The sequence below is a fragment of the Cupressus sempervirens genome, chromosome 1 (assembly GCF_028749045.1).
Source record: "Cupressus sempervirens isolate cs-2001-9-10 chromosome 1, ASM2874904v1, whole genome shotgun sequence".
NCBI classification, from domain to species: Eukaryota; Viridiplantae; Streptophyta; class Pinopsida; order Cupressales; family Cupressaceae; genus Cupressus; species Cupressus sempervirens.
The window spans coordinates 146,193,094-146,211,580 of NC_143118.1; the positions used below are offsets into that span (position 1 = coordinate 146,193,094).

General features: G+C 35.3%; 1 long non-coding RNA gene across 7 annotated transcripts in view; it reads right to left on the bottom strand.

The window, feature by feature from the left end:
- Positions 1 to 3,035: 3,035 nt before the first annotated feature.
- Positions 3,036 to 18,487, bottom strand: part of LOC149576606 (uncharacterized) — a 33,313-nt gene continuing 17,861 nt past the window's right edge. For 5 of the 7 annotated variants that reach the window (XR_016361893.1, XR_016361886.1, XR_016361891.1 and 2 more), the window contains exons 3-4: positions 4,331 to 4,557; positions 3,650 to 4,180 (exon numbers count right to left, since the gene is read on the bottom strand). This is a non-coding gene — a long non-coding RNA (uncharacterized LOC149576606). Of the gene's footprint in view, positions 3,259 to 3,649; positions 4,181 to 4,330; positions 4,558 to 18,487 lie in introns of those variants that run through there. The other 2 variants (XR_016361883.1, XR_016361884.1) reach the window with 2 other exon arrangements.

An 18,487-nucleotide genomic window follows, 5' to 3' on the forward strand; every position in this document is an offset into this window, starting at 1 on the left:
TTACTTTTGTATTTATTGTTTTCAATGTAAATAAATATTAAATTAGATATTATAATTGCGTAATATATGTAAGAAAATGATGTGTGTGCGCATGCACATGAATGTGTGTGTTCATTTATTCATATAAAATGTAAACGTGAGAAACATCAAATGGATAATAGGTATGGATGAAGATATTGTTATTGAAATGTTTATTGCATGGAAAGATCAAGAGAGTACCTTATGAAGTGAACATCTTTAGTGTCAGAGATTAGCCAAACTCCTTATTGAACAAACACCATCTAGATGGATATTATCTCTATAATATCGATATGTGAGATTGATATAATTTGCATCTGAGTAACATGCTGACATTGGTATAACAATGTTGGTATGTGAGTGATATAATCTCTATCTGACCGACATGCTTGAGATTGATTAAACAATGTTGGTATGTGAAAGTGATCTCCATCTGACTGACATGACCATGGGCTGAAATATTTTGTTGATGTTGATGTCAACATGTGCCTATGTTAAGAGCCTTGGATAGAGGTTACCTCTTCCAAGAAGAACCTTAGAGGGAGCAATCCAAAGAAGACAAAGAAGTAACTGAGGATGATGATATATAGTTTAGGACCCAAAGATAGACGTCTTTAAGGTTTGAGGTTAAGAGAGTAGAATACTATATTTAGACTTATTATTTAATTCTAAAATTTATTTTGCACGCAATATTTGCCCCAAGGTAGCCCTAGTAGTTGGGGCATTACATAGACATAGGAAAAAGAAAAGGAATACTCTAGAAGGAAAAATAGGATTAAAATATTAAGAAAAAATTAATATTTTAGAACCAAGTTAGGGAAATTATTAATAATAAAAAATATTCTTCACCATAGAATGCACAAAAACAAAATAGTGAATACTTAATTAATGCACCAAACTTGTTATAGCTCATTGTAAAACCTTTCAACCTTGCCCTTTACACCATGCGAATTGTTTTGAATGACACAATCATCATATTACTTCTTCATCTTGTTTTTGTTCAACCTTGCACTTGCCACCATATTTACTTGATTTCAATAACATGCAATCATCATATTACTTTTTAATCTTATTTCTGTCTTTGTTGTACAATGCCTAACTATTTTTTTAATATTGTACATTTGAGAACTATTCATATTCTCCATTCTATTTTTTTATGCAACAATCTCTTGCTATAGCCACATACTAACCATTTGTGTCACACCATACAACCATGTTGACATCCATCGAGCGATGAAAGAAAGTTGATCCTTGCCTATCATATAATTGAAAGGTTAATAAACTCTACTTATTATATAACTATATTGACAATAATTTTTCATTGTCTTTTGCAAGTAGCTTAAAGAATTTGAAATGAAAAAATATAATTTGAAGTTGGTTCAAACAACTACCAAGAGTTTATGTTTCATTCATTCATTAAAGAGGTTGTGGGCTATTAAAAACAAGTGGCTTTGTGTTACTGAAAATCCCAATTCACAAATTAAAAAAGGTAGCAATTAGTTCAAACTAAACAAATTCAAATTTTGCTAGAGGCAATTCAAGCTTTTCTCAAGCAATATTGATCATGGTTGGAAAAGGAAAACTGAAAAGTTCAAATAGTGAAAAAAATGCAAATGACAAAAAATTCACTTCATACATTGAAGGTTTTTATATGGGCAATAGACAGCCTTTGAAATTAGGGTGGTGGTATACAAGAACAATCATGAACAAAGGAAATGGAATCACAAACCAAGGGCACCAGTATTGTATAAACAGACTCGGAAAAGATACTACTATAAAATGTCAATTATGACGAGCAAGGAACTAAACAAGTCATCTATTATAGGTTTCATTGACTACAACATAGACAAGATGATGCAAGTTCCTTATTTAATTTTAAAGACTTCAGGCATGAAAATAGAGAATAATAAGTCTTCTGAAAAAGCTTAACAAATGGAATCTAAGCTAGACATAAAAGTCCAAGGCAAAGCTAATGCTAAAGTCATGCAAATGGTTAGGTCCTCTGGGGAATAAGAACTAGCAACTCACCACCTAAAGCAGCAAATAGAAAACGTTTGTAAAATGCAATAAACTACTTATCACCGTTTGACTCACCTTCTTCTATTTCTTGTTGGGTTGCACCTCCAAAGATATCTCCTTCCCCTACCACCAATAGTGTTACTCATTTTGCAGTCTAAAAGTTCCTCAGAGGGGGTAATGTTGATAATATAGTTTGCATTTGTTATGTTTTACTTTTGAGTGATCACCAAGAGTATATTTATGTTCTGTTAGTTTGTAATTTATGTTTTGTTAGCTTGTAAATAAAATGAAAAAGGTTTGTATAGTTGTCAGCAAACATCAAGGAACGTATATAAAACTACTTTAAGTCTTTGAAAAAAAGATTGCATGATTCCAATTTTTGAAAATAAACTAAAACAATAGTGATAGCATTTTACAACTCTTCTGCAACTCAGGTAAAAATAATTTATCTATTTAATCTGTTACTCTTCAATAGATAGTTTTTTATCGAGTACTTTGGCACTCTGTGCATGCATATGTGCAGGCGAAACAGGATATTTATAATCATTAATTATAGAAATGATGAGGTATATATATGATTGTATATGATAGAGATCTACAAACCTACTAGTTATTAGTGCTTTGCAGTTTTGATGACATGAAAAATGTAGTCTTACATACCCCTCCCGTAACTGCAATTGCCAAAATTGCCATCTTGGGGACATTGGATAGAATAAATAAGCAATATTGAATTTAAACCATTTTGCTTGTGCTCTCATCAATAAACCTTTCAAAGCAAAATATGAACTGCCAAAATATCAGTAGATAATGATTTTATAGAAAATGAAATTACTTTTTGATACTAGAGCGGCAGCACAAATATCAAATGATTAACTAGCAAAAAAAGGTACAAGATTGTACATTGTAGAGACCTGTATAGCATGAAGTAGGCAGGACACGAATTCAAAATCAATAACAAAAATAGACGGCATCAAGCTTCAGCAAACTGCAATAGAAAATATCAACAAAGTAACATGTAACTGCAATTAGGAGTTATAAGTTTATAACCATATAACACAATTGGAATCTCAGATTTTGAGTGCTCTTTGGCAACTTTTGCATACCATAAAGTTAATTAATTTCTTGAAATGCATGCCAACACCTTCAAAGTCCAAACCAATTGGATCTAAAATACGTCTGAATTCTCAACATAGAAAAAGTTTACTTCATCCATGTCTTGCCCTGTAATGTTAAGCCAAAATGACATCATTAAAACCTAACAAGATAGACAAGTTTCTTAAAATGGGCCACAACTAACACTAGTCAAAATCATCCTTTGCTTACCAACCTACCAGTTATTAGTACTTTGCAGTCTTGAATGACCTGCAAAATGAATGCTAGCATATCCCTTCCATAACTGCAATCGGGAAAATTGTCCTATTGGGGGTATCTCCCACTTATAGGTAGAATAATAAAGTGCATTATTGCACTTAAATCATTTTGCCCATCTTCTAATTAATAAACCTATTTCAAAGCACATTACTAGCTGCCAAAACTTCGGTAAATAATGATTATATATAGAATATGAAATTGCTGCTTGAATACAAGAGAGAGTATTAATAATACCAAATGATTAACAAGAAAAAAAAAGATACGATGTTATACACTGGAGAGTTTCATCTAACATGAAGTAGGTAGGATACAGATTCAAATTCAATACCCAAAAAGAACACAAGCAACTTCAGCAAACAGCAATAGAAACCCTCAAAAAATACTGTGCAACTGCAACTACTTGAGCTATAACCATATAGAAACACAATTGAAATCTGAGATCCAGACATATAACAACACAATTGGAATCTCAGTTTTCAGGCGTTCTTTGGCAACTTTTGCAGACCCAAAAGATAAATTATTTTTATGAAATGATGTAAACCACCTTCAAAGTTTAGAACAGTTGGATCCAAACTAGGCCTTAAATTCTGAATATGGAAAAATGCTTTCCAGCAATATCTCACCTTGTTATGTTAGCCAAAAGTACCATCATCCTGGCTAGATAGAAGTTGCTTAAACTAGTCCAAAATTAGCATTAGTCAAATCGTCTTCCTTTGCTTAATCTCTGTAGATGGTAGTTAACAGTACCCCAGGGCTTCTTTTTCTTCCCACACTGTTCCACATTGAAGAACTTGAAGTAAGACAACAATGAAAAATATGGGACCCTTCCAGCAATGAAGACATCCTTTCATATAAAGTCTGAATGAAGCCCATATCATCGATACATAAGACATAATGACTAAGAACAAAATATAACTAGTACCTGTGCATCCACACATGCCATCAAAAGGTTCTTTTCCTTCGTGCATTTATCATCATCATTTGAATTTGATGCTAAGCATGACAGAAATGAAACCATTTCCACTGTACAAGGGGGGCGATTTTGGCCAAATTTTTTTGAATTTATAAACAAACTTTTTACTTTCCGACCCATTTACTGCCAATATGGTATGCACGGGTGATAAATAGTCCTTATTTAGCTAATGTTTCCTGCAATATAGTAGAGGTGTTATTACATCAAAAAAGCAATCCATGCCCAATGCCGTCTAAAACCAAAAACACAAAATCAATACCCATGCATAATTCAACATTTCTTTTTTGGGTGTCTCTCAATAGTAAATCATTTTCATATTATGTCTAATAATTACCATCCTATCAAATGATTTATGGAATCAATGAATTGTTCTTATACTTGCTCCTTAGAATTTCAGTTTCTTTTAGCTTGTTTATGATATTTTTGGTATTTTTTATTTATCTGTAACTTCAAAATTCAAATATTAATTTTATCTATTATTTAATCACCATTCCACTCATCCCAAGAATCTGGGTAAAAGTTAGTCATTAAAAACCTAAGCCCCCATCTACAAATATTTGAGAAACACTGGTCTCCCAAATAACTAATCCATGATGCTTACATTTCACAGAAAGGTAACTCGGTAGTGCTCAAAAGCAAGATTGAGATGAAATCAACATAAAACAACATACTGTATAGAGGACATTACTGCCATATTTAATTGATTGTACAATAATAGGACTACGAATTTATAATAAATCTAACCTGTAGCCAACAACGAAAAAAGATTGAAAACTACACAAAACAGTGCCTGCATCCCACTTGTTAGCTTGTGTCATTTGTTGAGTACACCTCTTTGCTCCTCACTCTTCTGTTTTCATTAGGGATGAAGATGACAATGTATATGCAGTGCTATTACATTTGCGCCAATCATAAAATCAACATCATATCAGAGTCAGGTTGCAAATGAATAGAATGAAATAGAAAGGAAAGCACACCAAATGAGGGCGAACATCGAGCTGTGTTCTACACATCCATATATATACAGCAGACCTCATGTTTCTAAGGTTATAATCCAAGTTTAATTGAGAATATTGAAAACAAGAATATTAATATGTTTCTAAGGTTATAATCCAAGTTTAATTGAGAATATTGAAAACAAGGATGCACGAGTTTCCATGGCATTTATCATCATCTGGAAAAATAAACAAAGATTGGAATATTTATTAAATTCACTAAACATTGTTGACTATGAAATATAATAGGCAGCCTGCGTTCCTAACATCTCCATTACGTAAGTCTTCATTTCTTGACCGACATGAATATATTTTGATACCTTGGTGTGCTAGACATATTTTGTGGCATTGCATACCACATAATTAACATCAATCTGGTGTTATAGAATAACCAACCATCTTGAATAACCATTAAAAATGAGTGACCTCTATAATATTACGAAGTAATTGGTAAAAAAGTTGCTTTTTATTAACAAAGACCAAGAGGTCTATATATACAAAATAATAGAGCGATGTTTTCTTAGGAATGATTGTAAAGAATAGAAACATTCTATTATAGCTAAAAGAAAGCTTAAAAAGCTAACTGATAACTACAGCTAACTAAATATTAGAAACATTATAATATTTACAATAGATTACAAATAGATTACCATTAACCAATAATAGACGATTATCTATTATCATAATACCCTCCCTTAATGGTTAATCTATCTACAACACCAAGTTATACTCTAAATTTGACAAACTTATCAGGAGAAAGAGGCTTGGTGAGAATGTTTGTAGTCTAATCTGTGGTAGGAACATATTGCAAATATATTGTCTCGTCTTCAACCAGTTATCGTATGTAGTGATAGTAAACACCCACATACTTGGTTCATTCATGGAAGACTGGGTTTTGGGCTAACATGATAACACCTTTGTTATCAACAAACAGAGTAGTCGGTCCTGCTAGTAACATCGGCATATCCCCAAGCATCCAACGAAGCCAAATAGCTTCACATCTTTCCTTAACTGTCCCTTTGTATTCGGCCTCTGTAGAGGAGAGAGAAACTGCCTGTTGCTTCTCACTGGTCCATGTGACTACACCGGATCCCAAACTAAACACATCTAGAAGTTGACTTTTTATCATCAACAGAGTCTTCCCAATCTAAATCTGTGAACCCACTGAGTCTAGGAGTAGAAATTCGAGAGTAAAAAAGTCCATATTTTGAAGTGCCCTTCACATAACGAAGCACACGCTTTGTTGTCATCCAATGATCAACCTTAAGAGCTGTCATAAAGCGTGAGATGTAGCTGATTGGGAAGCTGATGTCAAGCCTAGTAGCAGAGAGGTAGATGAGGTTGCCTGCTAGTTGCCTGTATGTAGTATCATCAATGGGAGGAGAATCAAACTTGGCTGATAACTTGAGACCTTTCTCCATAGTTGTAGATGCAGGCTCGCAATCCTACATACGGAATTTGTCTTACAGAGCCCTGACATATTTGGACTGAGAGATGAATATACCAGAGGACTGTGGCCAAACCTCAACACCTAGGCAATAATGCCTGAGCCCAAGGTCACTCATATCAAAAGACGAGCATAAATTTTCTTTGATTCCTTGAATCAAAGATGTTGAACTGTCTGTGATGATCAAATCATCCACATAAATAACCTAAAGAATGATGTCACTGTCAACAATCTTGATGTACAAATTTGAGTTTGAAAAACTCCTCTTGAATCCTTGATCATTGAAATACTTATCAATTTTTATGTACCATGCCCGAGGGGCCTGCTTCAAGCCATAGAGAACTTTTACCACTCTAAGAACCTAACGGTCTTTACCAGCAACCTTGAAACCAAGAGGTTGTGTCATGTAGACCTCTTTATAGAGATCATCATTCAAGAAAGCACTCTTGACGTCCATCTAATAGACCTTCCAACCAAACTATGGTGCCATGGCTAGGACTAATCTGATTTTGCTCATCTTTGCAATAGAAGCAAAGGTCTCAAAATCAATGCCCTAACAGTGAGAAAAGCCCTTCGCAACTAAACGAGCTTTGTACTTATCCAAAGTACCATCAGATTTGTATTTGATTTTGTAAACCCATTTGTAGTCAATGGGTTTCTTCCCTAGTGGAAGATCAGAAAGGACCTATGTGCTATTCTTTAGCAAGCTCCGGTGTTCAAATGTCATGACCTGTTCCCACTCTAGAATATGTTTGAGGTTCAAACACACCATGAATGTTGGCCATGAGAGAAAAGTTAACAGACTCTGTAGGTTTGCTCTTTTTCCGAGCAGTTCTCCCATCAATGAGCTCATCATCACGAAGATCAACAAGTGTCTTAGCCCACCACTTAGGCCGGAGAGGAGAACGACCAACATTAGTATCAGGAGATCCTTGGTGATCAGGTTCCTCATCAGAAGAATTTGGATCAAACTCAGAAGAAGCATCTACAAATCGAGGTGATCTTGCAAGAGAAGCTAGAGGTGTCTGTACAAGGATCACTGGTATAACTAGAGCTACAAGAGCCCTCCCATCAGGTGGACCTAATGAAAGCCTAACTCCCAAATCATGAGCCCTCGTAGGCTAGTTTGTTAAATCAAGAACAGGAGAAACAAGTATGAAAGGTCCTCGTTGCCCATCAAAGACTACATCACGATTGTAGATGAACAACATGTCTCAACATCGATCAAGCGGTAGGCTTTGTGAAGACTACTGTATTCAGCAAGCATGAGTTTCTAACTCTTTGCATCCTACTTGGTGCGTGATGCAATAGGGATCCAAACAAAAGCAAGGTATCCAAAAACCTTCAAGTGACTAATTCTAGGCTTGCAACCTAAGCAAACCTCTTCTGGAGTTTTACCTTTGACCACCACTGTGGGTGACCGATTCAAAAGATAAACTACAATGTTAACTGCTTCTGCCCAGAATTTCTTCGGAACATCTCAGTGTTCGAGCATGGATTGAGCCACTTCGGTGATTGTTCTATTTCGACATTCAATTACATTGTTCTATTGTGGTGTGTCAGTGTGGTTAACTAGCGTTTGATGCCATGAGTATCCAAGAAGCTAGAGAAATCATTAGAACAAAATTCCTTCCATTGTCTGATCTAAGAGTAATAATAGATTTCCCAGACTCTTTTTCAACTAAAGGTTTAAACTTCTGAAATACAAGAAATGCATTTGATTTCTTTTTAAGGAAATACACCCACATTTTTCTACTAAAATCATCAACAAACAACAACAAATATTTGGACCCAAGAACGGGAGTGGCCATAGGGCCGCAAATATCTACATGAACAAGCTGAAGTACTTGAGAAGGTTGCCATGAATCGCCACTGGAGAAAAGTGTACAATGTTGCTTCCCAACCTAGCATGCATCACAAAATCCAAGCTATTGAGTCTGAATCTCTGGCAATCCAAGGACAAACTGAGACAGATAATGCACATTTAAGTGCCCATATCGATGATGCCAAATTGTGTTAACAAAAGACAGTCGAGCAACCATAGCTAAGTCTCGAGAATCACTAAATCAATAAGCCGAAAAAGACCATAATCCTCAAGACCCACTGCAACAGTAGACTAAGTCGCCCGATCAATGATGGTACACTGATGTGAACTGAAGGTGACATCCAAGTGTGGAGAATGTCGCAGTAACTGACTAACTGGGAGTAGATTTAGTTCCATCCCTGGAATGTAGTACACATCAAGGAAAATGAGATTCCTCCCAGTAGACTGAATCTGAATGTTGCCTTCGTCAACAACAGTGTACTCTTCTCCACCACCAAAAATAATACAATCTAAATAAGGTTGATAGTCAGTAAACTAATCTCTATAGTGAGTGAAATGACGAGAGGCACCTAAATCAATGTACCAAAAAGACCACTTCACATGATCTGCAAGTCTTTTAGCCATGAAGGTGTAAAAGGTAGATTTTGTCTGCTCAATGTGCTCTGCACTATTCGCTTTAGGCTGTAAACCTGATTGCTTAGATTGTGCAGCTAAGCATTTCTAACATTCAACCTTCATGTGACCAAACTTGTGGCAAATAGTTGCATTGAATGTTCTTCCGGGAGCAATCCAAAGCTGGAGCATAAGACTCCTGCTAAGACGACCGTTGAAACTTGCTTTTATCCTTCTAAATGGATTTTGCAGGCCCAGGCCCGAAAATGAGGCAAACCTGTTTTTGAAAAAACACCACAAAAAAATCGTGATTTCTGGAATCTGGGCATGAGTAGACTCAACGCGTTCCTGGAGATCACCAAAATCACGGGCTTCAACGTGATTTCATACCAAGACTTCCACGCAATTTCATGGAGATTTGATCAAATCATGTGCTTGGAAGGAAAAACGGGAGTTGCAGACCAAGATTGACCAAACAGGGCTTGATTTGTTGCCGCGATTTTGCAATCATTGATCTAAAAAATCTAGCCGCAACCAACGTTTGAACATAGGAATCTCTCTCAAAAACAAAAACCCTAGACGGGTTTTTGAGAAAAATCTATAAAAATTGTTTTGAAAAATCTTAGCAAATAATTTCAAAAGAAATTATAATTTTTTTCTAAAAAAATTCAAGTATTGGCTCTAATACCATATCACGAAGTAGTTGGTAAAATACTTGCTTGTTGTTAACAAAGACCAAGAGGTCTATATATACAAAAGAATAAAGCGATGTTTCCTTAGGAAACAATCGTAAAGAATAAAAACATTCTATTCTAGCTGAAAGAAAGCTAAAAAAGCTAACTGAATAACTACAGCTAACTAAATATTAGAAACATTCTAATATTTACAATAGATTAGAAAAAGATTACCATTAATCAATAATAGACAATTATGTATTATCGTAATATATAAGAGAGTTCATCAGTCGCTTAATATATTTCAAGGACGATGAATTAGACGGCAGTTTGAACAATAACAAAATAACATGGAGAGGAAAAGGAAGCAGTGATTTCAGTTCTTAATTGGAAGATACAAACAGCATTTTAAGATCTAGTCAAAGGGGAGAAATGAATCAAATCATCTAACCCCACATCTAGTTGACATAGCAGCCATCAGCAACAACAAAATAGAAGACGATGTCAAGGAATAAGACAAGGCCTTCATAGACAGTCGAAGGGATCAATACGGAAGGAGGGAAGAGAATATCAAGCATTCAATCATCCATAGGAACAATTGGGGGAATAAATATAGTCATTATAGGAATCGGTTTCAAACTATAATTTATAATTGGGTAAGTGGTTAAGAAGAATCAAACCTACCAATCATCCAAGGAATCCTACACCACCTATGTTGTGCCAAAGAGTGACATTACGAAACAACAAGAGACGTCCACTCAAAGAGAGATGTGCATGTGACGAGTCATAGTAATATAACAAACGTGTATTATCATAAGAACCGATACACGATTAGTCAAAGCTTAAAAATCATCGACATAATATAGGACAGGATCATTCAAATTGAAAAATATAATATCAGTCGAACTACATATAGTTCATTGACATATCTATATAATATCAAATGTATGATTACCAAGAAAACTATAGAGAGGATTAGTATTGGTAGTAAGGTATATTATAACTTAATATAAATTCATAAGCCTAATTCATTCATTGGAACCAAGAGGTTGCTAATCATTGTAAAGATTAATAGTGGAGCCTAGTTGTGAGGAAGGTCTAGTATCATATTTGGAGATTGAATCGACAACTTACTATTATGGACGCATTTTCTGATTACCAGAGCTATTGATACTAGAGCTTCAAAACATTGATGGACCTATGAATTTGAAGAAATAACATTACAAAAAAAAAGACTAACTGGTACAAGGGTCATTATAGTGGAATAAGAATGGAGTTCCATTCCTATTGTTTGACAAATGCTTATATGGAGGCATTTTCTTATCTGATGCATATGGGCCGTCATTGGAGCAACTTGTGCAGATAAGTATTTAATATCCTTAAATATTTCATTTATTTACTCACTGTAGTTTCTCTCTAATTTGTATTTCTATGCGTACTATAAAAACTATTTGCCTTGATTTTTTCCTTTCCCTCTAGGGATGTTCTTGCAAGAAAAGGAAGATTGATATCAAATTTAGAGGGAGTCTAACACTTCACCAAAGGTAACATTGGATGAGGAGCTCAGAAGATTGATATTCAGATGGACTATGAAAATCCATCACAGGGAACCTTATACGAAGAGGTTAGAAAAGTTGATATCAGATTTAGAGAGAATTTGACATTTCATTAGAAGTAATATTGGACGAGGAGGTCAAAAGGTTAGTGTTTCTTGGTAAAGGAGAAGTTCAAAGTGCATCCCTCATAATACATTCTTCTCTATGAGAGAGAAGTTTGGGGTGAAAATCCTTATTCTCTAATATGGTTCATGGTGGATATCGTGACAACACCACATGAGAGTATCTATGGTGACTTTGTGTAAACTTTTGATGTCATGTGTGTGACTGCATGATTTTAATGGACTTGCCCCCTGTGTATATCATGAGGAAGTGACAACTTCCAAACGATTATCACTTGTATTGGTTGAAGTTACTGAAAGGTGACGATCTTACAATAACTTAATCTTCTATTATGATGGATATCTTATGATGTCTAAGCACATCATGATAGATCATATCTTGCATGGTGGATTAATTTCCTTAAATAGGCCATGAATATAATGTTCCTATGGTAAGTATTATTGAGGATACATGTGCACATACCTTCTGGACATTTTTAATATTTGGTGAATATTCATGCAACTTGATATTCGGGAGGCCATTACTCAGAGTACTTGGTGAATATCATGCGTCTTGATATTCCGAGGCCATCACTCTTGATATCATGAGATGATATCTAAATGGTGGGTATCTTCTGATCAAAGATATCCTTAATCATGCCAACTTGATTTACATTGAAGCAATATCTAACCATGTGTTTATCCTCCATCGCTAAGAGAGAGTGTTGATGTGTTGTAGCTTCAATCACATAAATACTATGAGTCAAAACTAGTGAAGATATGTATGTATATTTAGTATATACGAGATGTGCGTGTGTGTGTATATATATATATGCTTAACTCATACAATATATATAGATATATATGAATATTATTATTATGTAAATATTAGAGAAATTAATATAATAATGACTCGAGAGATTTTATGTATATATATATATATATATATATATATATATATATATATATATATAATTGTAATTGTCATTATATTAATCACATAATAATGAATAGACATGTCCCATGAAAGGACATGTCTCTCCTCAGGTCATTCTCAATATAAATGCAAGAGATCGCTGCCTTCGGAAAACACATACATTATAGCCGGTGCTCTTACATTTGCAGCGATCCTAAAATCATCAAAGGAAAACATGGCAGGGGCTTCAACCATTTTTATCTTCGTTTTTTTTGGAAGGAGAATAATGCTGAAAAGGGACTACAGAGATGCCAAGAAAAAGAAATAAATAAGTGGAATAAATCAGAGCTGTCTGGATTTAGCCAACAATCAATTACTTATTTATCCACCCCTACAATTGGGAATCATCAGTTGTTTTTCAGCTTCCAAGAACCCACTCAATAAAGAAAGATGAGGGCAGAAACAGAAACTCCTTTGTGGCTCCTTTATTGTTATTTGTAATTCATCAACACAGAAAATGTTTTCAGGATGGTCTTTTAGGGATTCTGATGGTCAAAAAATCAAATGAAACATGTCTAAAAGTTCACTTGCCACAAGAATCATTGTATAAATGTTTTTAAAACACCAAGCCCAATCTAGAATCATTTCAGTACACACATTGAAAACTACACCCAATACTGACCTCAAAATATTGAACCCTGCTCAATAACACGGTCAATTAGATTATGAGTCTATTTCCAAGTCAAAATATACCCAGAAATGCAATGTATGTCTGCCAATGCAGTAACTTAGAATGTAATATATCAGGGTTCACGTTTCAACTCTGCTTGCAGCCTAAAACAAAGCTGTGGCAGTACCATTACAGTCACCTTCATGTTTTCAATTTTCAAAAAGACGAAAATGACACCTTCCAAGAGATAGGCAATATATTTTCACTTCTCCAAGATTCTATCTTCAGAGGTAATACAAATATATATCCAAATATTTCATGTCTATCGCCTACCCGTACTATAATAAGAATATACTGGTTATTCAATAAATTGGGAGTTTGCTAATTACATGGCAAATCGGTAAATATTATAATTCAAATGATGCATGAGATAATTCAGGGGAGGATAGAAGACAAAGAAACCAGATTATTCCTTACAACAAATAATAAAAGGATTAAAAGAACTATATCGTCCATATTGGGAAGCTCCAGTTCTTCTGCTAAAAGTTTTTTCCTCTACATATGAACCATTTTACAAGAGATAGGCAATATATTTTCACTTCTCCAAGATTCTATCTTCAGAGGTAATACAAATATATATCCAAATATTTCATGTCTATCGCCTACCCGTACTATAATAAGAATATACTGGTTATTCAATAAATTGGGAGTTTGCTAATTACATGGCAAATCGGTAAATATTATAATTCAAATGATGCATGAGATAATTCAGGGGAGGATAGAAGACAAAGAAACCAGATTATTCCTTCCAACAAATAATAAAAGGATTAAAAGAACTATATCGTCCATATTGGGAAGCTCCAGTTCTTCTGCTGAAAGTTTTTTCCTCTACATATGAACCATTTTAAGGGCGGACCCAGAAAAGTAATATGAAGGTAGTTAACAATTGCGGGTCAGTTAAAGATGTTAAGGTTTTCACAGTATTCTTGTTTGTCAGCCTGTTTCTATATTTCCTGTGTAACTTCATTTCTTGATGCCTTGTGTCCTCCACAAATCATTATCAAGAGATCAAGAAGTTGGCCATTTATAAACAAAGATACTCCATAAACAGTAGAATTTATGGAAACTAGAATAGTTTAATATTCTATTCTTATGCATTCTTTAATCCAATAGCTGCGCAAAGCTCAACAAAGATTTTTTTGTAACTGTCTTTTTTAAGGGCCTCCATGAGTTACTCCATACAAAATCATCCTCTGTATTTAGATTATTTGCATGCTTATCTATTTCAAAGGCATCTCTAATTCATTGTTTTAAAAGTAATCTTCTTTTGTGATTACATCGATTCTCGTGAATGTTCTGAAAGGATTACTGGCATCATCCAATAACATGTCCCACCTTTTTGAGTTCAAAGGAAAACAATATCAGCATCAAGATTGCAGTATAATGGGAAACAAAATGACCCCATTCAAAACTTCTTGCATCTGTCCTTCCACTTAATTTGTAGCAAAAATATTTACCTCAAGGCAATGTCAACTAATGTAGTAAGATTAGGGTCAGTGACTTCCCTTAATTTTTCAACTGACTTATTAACCAGCATATCCTACATATGGATCGTTTTCTATAAGTGAAGCACTGAACTGATACTCAAACCTGGAAAACCTCCAAGCTCTCTAGTTTGGGGCAATTGCAGGTCATTTGAATCTTTAGGGTCTACATTCTTCAAGCTTGGGCAACTAGCAATGTTTGGATACATGGCTTTGTCATGTGCATGCTTTCCAGATGAAATCACCATTTCAGTCCTCACCATGTACACATCATCTTTGTAGCATCTCGATTTGAGGCATTTAAACTCTCATAACACACACTGTCCAATCAAACAAGCATTTCCACTTGTCTCTGAGATGTTACCTATTCCTTGCTAATTTGCCATAACTGTTGTGTCCTTACATCACTTTTTCCCCTGTTTGAAGTTCTGGAAAGCTCTCCTCATAAGCTACAATGAAATGGAAATGGTTTTATTCCAAGACAGACCAAAAGAGAACATATCACAAAAGATACATTTTTTGTTTCAGTGTCCATTGTATACAACTACCAACCGGCTTTCACATGGTCAAGAAGAGATTGCAAGATTCATATACTTTTTGTTTCACAGTATTTGATACATTCAAGTACCACCAAGCATCTATCTAAATGGTCAAGAAAAGGTTTTTTTCCAGGCGCAATCATTGCCAGAGATGGTTGAGCTTCCTTTATGCCCAGGTATATGACAGTTCCCAAATATTATAAGTCTCACCGAAAATTACTCTCAAATATGCGAGTGCAAGTGACAGGTATATAAAGGATATATACCAAAAGAGGTGAATATAAAACTAATATGGTTTAAAAGAAAATGTAGTCAAGTTTACAAAATCTTCACTAGTACAACTCACATGAAAAAGTACAACCTACCCATGTAGGTACTCACCTAAGAAATTTTAGGTGCATATAACGCGATTAAGACAAGTAATTAACTAAATGCAACAATTCAAATATATACCAACAACCCCTCATAAACAGAACTTAAGAGGGTGGGATGGATTTGGTCCTAGAAAATGTATGGCTACTTTATGTATACATAGAGAAAACATGTCTCCCTCAAATGGATAAGGATAAAACACAGTGCCTCTCTTAATGTCTGATTTATTCCATCAAACATTATTGCTCAATACTAAATGTTGAAGATGACTCATAAATGCCAAACAACATTTCTCTACTTAAGCTTGAGACACATTCAAAGGTGAACGTAGACCTAACTTTGAAAAGTAATATACAGAGGGAAAAAAACTCAAAACATAATACTCTAGATGTTCATCTATTGCCATGTCGAAGCTAAAAGATTTCATAAGTGAATCAAGAGTCTCAAGCCTAACTAAAAAATAGTGACACTCCTACAAAGATGTTGAACAACACTTTGCAAACTCTTTATTGGTCATGAGTTGCGAGGTGCAATGAGACTTGAGTTCATGGATTTTGCATGCAACAATGACTTTAGTTTGATTCTCTTCAAGACAAATATAAAGTCGATGCTCATAATTGATGGTAATTCCATGAGCAAACATTCACACACCTATTGATGAGTTTTATGACCTACCAACAGTAGAACAAAATATTGAGATATATTTTCCTCTCTTCATCAAAATCATATATGCTAAGATTGAGAAAGATCATACAATTGATTCCAAGGTTCCTTTTTTGTCAAATATTGACCATGGTTAAGCTCAACGGTTGATGTGATATGTTGGCATCATGAGAGGCCTTACGTAATGTTTCTCAAGTCAGCTACAAAAAATACTAGATATGGGGTGGGCAAAGGATTTTCATATTCCAATGAATGCCATCATAATAAACAATATGCATCACAGAGAAGTAAAGTTTCCACAAAAGGCTTAGAACCAACAATACATTGCACTTGAGAATCATTTAAGAACAAAGGGTATGAGCAAAGCACCTTCACCACAACAATATTGATAAGTAGGAGATAATTTCCACAAGAAGTCAAATTGTGATATTGCTATCAAGATTTAAATGTGTGTTTTTTGAGTCAAACTCATCGACCCATATTTCATGAGTAGTGATTCAACATGAATCCATCACTCATGAGAATAAATGGAACACTTAGCACTCATTGGATCTAGGTGATGCTCACAGGGGTGAAGCATCGGGACATCCCGGGAGGTCACCCATCCCAGTACTACTCCAGCCTGAGTGCGCTTAACTACAGAGTTTCCTCCATGGTTAAACCCAAAGCTTGCAACCCCATTTGCAAAACCTTCACCAAATGTTGTGCCTTATGAACCATTTATTAGAAAGCCCCTTAAGCTCATCAATTGATAAGTAGGTTATAATTTCCACAGCAAGTCAAATTGTGATATTGCTATCAGGATTTAACTGTGTTTTTTGAGTCAAACTCATTGACCCATATTTCATGAGTAGTGATTCAACATGAATCCATCTCTCATGAGAATAAATGGAACACTTAGCACTCATTGGATCTAGGTGATGCGGGAGGTCACCCATCCTAGTACTACTCCAGCCTGAGTGCGCTTAACTATGGAGTTTCCTCCATGGTTAAACCCAAAGCTTGCAACCCCATTTGCAAAACCTTCACCAAGTGTTGTGCCTTATGAACCATTCATTAGAAAGCCCCTTAACCTCATCAATTGATAAGTAGGAGATAATTTCCATAGCAAGTCAAATTGTGATATTGCTATCAAGATTTAACTGTGTGTTTTTTGAGTCAAACTCATTGACCCATATTTCATGAGTAGTGATTCAACATGAATCCATCTCTCATGAGAATAAATGGAACACTTAGCACTCATTGGATCTAGGTGATGCTCACAGGGGTGAAGCACCGGGACTTCCCGGGAGGTCACCCATCCCAGAACTACTCCAGCCTGAGCGCGCTTAACTACGGAGTTTCCTCCATGGTTAAAGCCAAAGCTTGCAACCCCATTTGCAAAACCTTCACCAAGTGTTGTGCCTTATGAACCATTCATTAGAAAGCCCCTTATGCTCATCAATTGATAAGTAGGAGATAATTTCCACAGCAACTCAAATTGTGATATTACTATCAGGATTTAACTGTGTGTTTTTTGAGTCAAACTCATTGACCCATATTTCATGAGTAGTGATTCAACATGAATCCATCTCTCACGAGAATAAATGGAACACTTAGCACTCATTGGATCTAGGTGATGCTCACAGGGGTGAAGCACCAGGACTTCCCGGGAGGTCACCCATCCCAGTACTACTCCAGCCTGAGCACGCTTAACTACAGAGTTTCCTCCATGGTTAAACCCAAAGCTTGCAACCCCATTTGCAAAACCTTCACCAAGTGTTGTGCCTTATGAACCATTCATTAAAAAGTCCCTTAAGCTCATCAATTGATAAGTAGGAGATAATTTCCACAGCAACTCAAATTGTGATATTGCTATCAGGATTTAACTATGTGTTTTTTGAGTCAAACTCATTGACCCATATTTCATGAGTAATGATTCAACATGAATCCATCTCTCATGAGAATAAATGGAACACTTAGCACTCATTGGATCTAGCTGATGCTCACAGGGGTGAAGCAACGGAACTTCCTAAAAGGTCACCCATCCCAGTACTACTCCAGCCTGAGCACGCTTAACTACGGAGTTTCCTCCATGGTTAAACCCAAAGCTTGCAACCCCATTTGCAAAACCTTCACCAAGTGTTGTGCCTTATGAACCATTCATTAGAAAGCCCCTTAAGCTCATCAATTGCTAGGTAGGAGATAATTTC